Genomic DNA, 6,000 nt, shown 5'->3' on the forward strand with positions numbered 1-6,000 from the left:
TAATATGCTGGTGATAGATGAACCAGACATGAGAAATTCATCGAACACTTTTGGATATAACTGCTTGATTGATACATGAGTGCAGCGGAACATATCATGTTCCACAGTCTTAATTGGCACAACAAAACAAATACAATTGAAGTCAACAAAACAAAAGTTTTTTTCAATGATAGGAACAACAAAGGCTTAGAAAATTGCTAAGGCTTGAACTCGGAAAATATTGCGAGATGTGTGTCTGTAGAAATTTAATCAGAATACCAGCAAGGTCATCCCTCGATAGTTACCAAAAGAAAATAGAATAAACTCTCCTACATCTCTGTATAGTGTATTCATCAAATGACAACCAAAGAGAACAAAAAGGGACATGCATGTGTAAATGGAGCAAAAATACCGGCATGAATTTCCATTACATGTCCTGGTTTGTTTGTATCTACTATAGCTTAGACAGGAAAGCAGTCTAGTAAAGGTTCATGTTAGGGTAAGAAAATTGTATCATATCTACAGCCTCAAAATGGGGATTTTCGGAGAGATTTAAAAAGTTTTAGCAGAGTATCAACCTGAAAATGAAATTATTACCCAGGAGAAGGAAGAAGTACAAGACATGGAATGGCTCAAATTCATGTTTTCTGTTTTGAGATGACCACTTATCTTCAGGTGGAAAAAAGATAAATAACATTAAAAAAAAATCAATTACCTTTGTTCCATTAGCACAGTGGCCATCAGAACAGTATATTACAAGCCAAAAAGCCAAAAGTGAGCTGGATATGGGACTAGCCTTACCTTTAAAATTTTTTACAAACAAGAAAATGAATTAGGCCAAAGAAAATGACAGTCATTCATCAACCTAGAGTAACCTATGATATTAAAGTCCAGATTTTTGCCGTTGGACGCTATACCACATAACAGTTATTGAAACAAAGCTGTAATATATATTTACAGATAGAATAACAAAGGGCAGTTTTGTTTCCTCCATGTGGCAAAATTACCGATAAGATTCGTCTTCACGCTGAAAGAAATGTACTTGACACTACAACATTTTAGGTCTTTAACCACACCTGAAAAGTGTGGCTTAAACTATCAGAAAGTATGACCTTTGATCAAAGGCCACACTTTCGGACCTAAGGCAACGCTTTTTAAGGGTAGCTTAAATGAGCGTAACCTTTGCTCTACGGCAACACTTTTTAAGTATTGCTTTAGAAGCCACGCTTGAAAAGCGTGGCCTAAAGAGTAATAAAGGCCACGCTTGTAGTACCCTCTATGGCTACACTTTTCGTCTACTACTACAACACATGAAAAGCATGGCCTTTGTTATTCTTTAGGTCACGCTTGAAATAGCGGCTTTTGCTACTATATAGGCCACAAATGTTTCAATCGCTATGGCCACACATTTGAAATGTGAAAATTTGCCTAAGCTATGAAGTAATTTGTTATATATATATATTGCGTTCAATAAAATACATCTTTGTATTTATCTCATAATCACGTATGAAGATCTCAAGCACTAAATTATGTAAAAAGAAAATAACAAAAGAATAATTTAAATGCATATAATTGCAATGAACTTCAAAAAAGATTAAATCCCATGTAATACGTACGAATAAAGCAAATTATTTCAAGGTTCAGCTTGTAACTTTACAAAATCAAATGTATTACTATAGTATCATGAATAATAAAAATCGTAATTGTCCAAAGTCTTCATCGTTAAATTTCAATATATCAATTGTCTTTTGGCACCATTTTCAATTGCTCACCAGAACTTTCCTGCAAAATAAAATTAGTAATTAGATAGAAACCAACAGTATGCAAGTGCAAACTCAGAGCAATGTGGTAGACAAAATGTAACGACCTGACTTATCGTTTTAAGAATTAACGTCCCGCTCAGTGACTTAAAGGTCTCAAGAAACTTCGCAATATGTATAATGACCCGCAGGTGTGATCGAGTTTGATTTTCAAAATATTCAGAATTTAATTAAAAGAAAAATTCTTATTAGATGTTTAAATGGAAAGAGTTAAACGGAGAGTTGACTTTTGAGCGAACGACCCCGGAATGGAATTTCGATGATGGCAAAGTATGAAGATTTCGGACTTGGGCGTATATTCGGATTTGGATTTGGAAGTCCGTAAGACAATTCGACGCATTTTGGCAAAACAATTAAAAAATAAAAGATTTTGAAAAGTCTGACCGAAGGTTGAATTTTTGATAACGAGGTCGGATTTCGATTCCGAAAATTTAAATAGCTTTGTTATATCATTTATGACTTGTGTGCAAAATTTGAAGTCATTCCGGATTGATTTGATATGTTTCGGCACAAGATATAGAATTTGAAAGTTCAAAGTTCATAGATTTTGATTTGAGGTGTGATTCATCGTTTTGATATTATTTGATGTGATTTGAGGCCTCGAGTAAGTCCGTAATATGTTTTGAGACTTGTTGGTATGTTCCGACGGGGTCCCGGGGGCCTCGGGTTTGATTCGGGGTGGTTCCGGACCAAGTTTGGGTATTTTGATGTTGCTGGTTCTGGTGTTGTTCTTCGCATTCGCGAGGAGCATCTCGCGTTCGCGGAGAAGGATTTTGCTATTGGGACTTTATCCTTCGCGAACTGCGAAGAGGTTCTCGCGTTCGCAAAAAATAAAATTTTATTGTTCGTCGTCTGACTTTGGAGACTCATATCTCGCAATACATTAGGAATTTGGAGATAATCCAAAAATAAGAATTGTAAACCTTTGTGTCTAGTTTTTATAAAGGTAAACCATTTGTTATTTGAAGTTGTGTACAAAAAGTTATGGTGGATAAACTATAGGCTGTCCGGAAAGACTTTGAAAATCTCTGTTGCACAGGGCTGACTTTGGAAGCTTATATCTCGCAATATATAAGTAATTGGGAGATGAGCAACAAATAAAAGTTATAGCCCTTGGAGTCTAGTTTTCCGAAAGTCAAACCATTCATCATTTGAAATTTTGTACCAAAAGTTATGACCATTATACTAGAGGTTGTCTGAAAAGAGTTTGAAAATGGCTTTTGAAGAATTTGTTCTTCGCGAACGCGAAGAACAAACCCCTAGGAAGCAAAATAAAGTCCAAATTTGTCTCATTCTTCCATTTTTGGACCAAGGAAGCTCGGGTGAGGCGATTTTTTGCGAGTTTTTCAAGGAAAACATTGGGGTAAGAATTCATAACTTGATTTTGGTTAAATTACATGAATCTATTATTGTTTTAATCACTAAATTAGTGAATTGGGTTGAAAATAGTAAAAATCTTCTAGACTTTAATTTAAGATTTGAAGGGCGATCCGTTATCGGAATTTGATAATTTTGGTATGGTTGAATTTGTATCGGAATGGGTATTCGGATTTCGTAAAAAATTTGTCTGGTTCCGAGGGGCGAACCCCGCGCTGTCTTTTTAGAATAAAATTTTAAGTTGGTGTTTTATTATCCGGAGTTGTTTCTGATAAATTTTAATGAAGTTATACAATTAATTTGGATAGATTTGAGCTGTCCGGAGGTCAATTCAAGCAAGAAGGCTATTTTGGAATATCGGCCTAACTTCAAAAAAGTAAGTGTCTTGCCTAACCTCGAGTGGGGGAATTACCCCTTAGGCATCGAGTCTTATGTGCCATTTGTAAAATGTGAAAAGTCGTGTACGCGAGATGACGAGTATGTACCTGGGCTTATATGTGCAAAATTTATTAAGTTAAAGTCTTAGGCATATTATGTAGTAAATTGGATAATTGTTAGTATATATTCAATCATCTAATTGCCATGCCTCGAATCACATTTATTCCGTGTAAATTATTGTGTTGTGTGAGTTGCTATTTGAGGATATAAGGGTGGCATTCCACTGTTGATATTATGTGGGTATAAGGGTGGCATTTCACTGTTGTTGTGTTTGTTGGAATATTGTCTGGACGGAGAGATAAGGGTGGCTATAGGAGAGATAAGGGTGCAATAGGAGCGATAAGGGTGGCTATTGATATTGTCAGGGCGGAGGGATAAGGGAGGCTATTATAGGAGTGATAAGGGTGGCTATATGAGAGATAATGGTGGCTATTGTCAGGGATGATATATGATGATGTGGAGTGGTTGCATTGGTGATTTTATGTGATGTTGTGATATTTCTTGTGTTTATTTTTATACCTTGTACAATTTGTCATGCTGTTAGTAAATTGATAACAATCTGATTTATGTTTAAATTGGGAGCATGTGACTATTGCCAGACGGATTATGAAATGAAATATGGGTACGAGGTGCCAGGAATAAAATAAAATGATGTTATTGGCACGTGAATTGTCCGTGCAGTTGTGATATGAAATGTGGGCACGAGGTGCCATGGTTAAATGATGATGATATTGGCACGTGAGTTGTCTGTGCGGTTGTGATAATGAAATTGGCACGAGGTGTCGTGGAAATATAAAATTGGGCTGAGACCCATACTTTATGATTTTGAAATGAGTCACATGGTGACTTTTATTCGAAAGATACTTATTTGAAGGAATTATATTTGAAAAAGATTTATTTGAAAGAATTATAATTGAAAGATATTTATTAAAGGAATTATAGCTCGCCGAGGCTTATTCTTATTCTTCCATGTGCATTATTCGGTAAACAGAAACTTCTTTCTTGATGCTCTAAGAGACCTGGGCTTTGATCGGAAATGGATCAATTGGAAAAAACGAATGCACCTTGACTCCTTTCTCGTTTATTTGCAATGGATCGCCCTTTGGCGTCCTTGCACGGCTCGTTCTTCGAGTCCTGCTTCTCCCTTCCCCCTCTCCCCGTTCCTACAGACTGAAACTTGGATTATTTTGATTGATCATAAAAACCAGCAGATACTAATACTTCAAGGAATAAGAAAAGTGCTATCAGTAAAAGACTTAACAAAGAAACCAAGCATGCCATAGCAAGAAAAGAGAAACAGATTAATGTGATTACCTTGCAAAGTTCAAGAAAGCACCTCAATCTTGCTTCTTCATTTTATGTTACCTTGGATATGGAAAATTAAGAGAGATAAGAAGGCACAAGGAAGTCTAACCTTATTCATATCACATCAAAACAAGCTTGTTGTCATTACAAAAATGCAATGGATAGTTAAATTATATATTTGTTCACGAAAGAAAGTTGCTAATAAAATTGAAAGACAGTAAGGACAGCCATGAGCCATGTAATTGAAGTCTGATTCTATATCAAGCAAAATAAAATAGGAGATAGCTCCAATCTAAACCAAACTAGTATGTGCTCACAGACATTGTCTTTGAAAAGAAAAAAAAATCTTCTCATCGCAAGATTACTAGATAGCAATAAAAATGGCTTTCTTGACAATAAGCATGTCGCTCAAGAAAAAACACCAAATGCGCAAAGAACATCAGAAAATATTAGGATATAAGAGAGATCAATTATAATTAGTGCACCCCATTAACTTTAGCTCAATGATCTTGTCATATTACCTAAAACAAAGCTTCTAAAGTCACTTTTACACTGATATTATGCATTTCTTCAAAGTAAATATGATCGACTAATAGATCAATATCTTATTCATTCGTTCTATTTGTACAAGTATACAAATGCAAGACGCGAATAAAAGAAATGCAACTCTGAGACTTTAATTTGTGAATGCAAGTAATATAGGAATTTGAATTTGGACAACACTACTTATATAGGTAGAGTTTTTGTTTTACCAGAATTTAAAAGCAGCCACAAAACAGAAAGAAGTAGAAGTATCGTATCTTGTGCCTCTTGGGATCGCTGAGCAACTACTGCCTTCTTCTTCACCTTCGCAATCCTATGAACCAAATTTGAGACTTAGTGCAGACAAAATGTTAAATGACAGACCAACATAAACAAATCTCGAAAGTGTTTGATAGAAGAATAACAACATTGTACGAAACAGCAAACCCACAACAATAGAAACAAAAATTACCATAGATATGAGTAGCTATGACTAACCGATATATCAAAAAATAAGAAATACAATGTAATATGATATAACAAGCAACACCTTACTAGC

The sequence above is a fragment of the Nicotiana tabacum genome, chromosome 2 (genome assembly GCF_000715075.1).
Source record: "Nicotiana tabacum cultivar K326 chromosome 2, ASM71507v2, whole genome shotgun sequence".
In the NCBI taxonomy this organism is placed as follows: Eukaryota; Viridiplantae; Streptophyta; class Magnoliopsida; order Solanales; family Solanaceae; genus Nicotiana; species Nicotiana tabacum.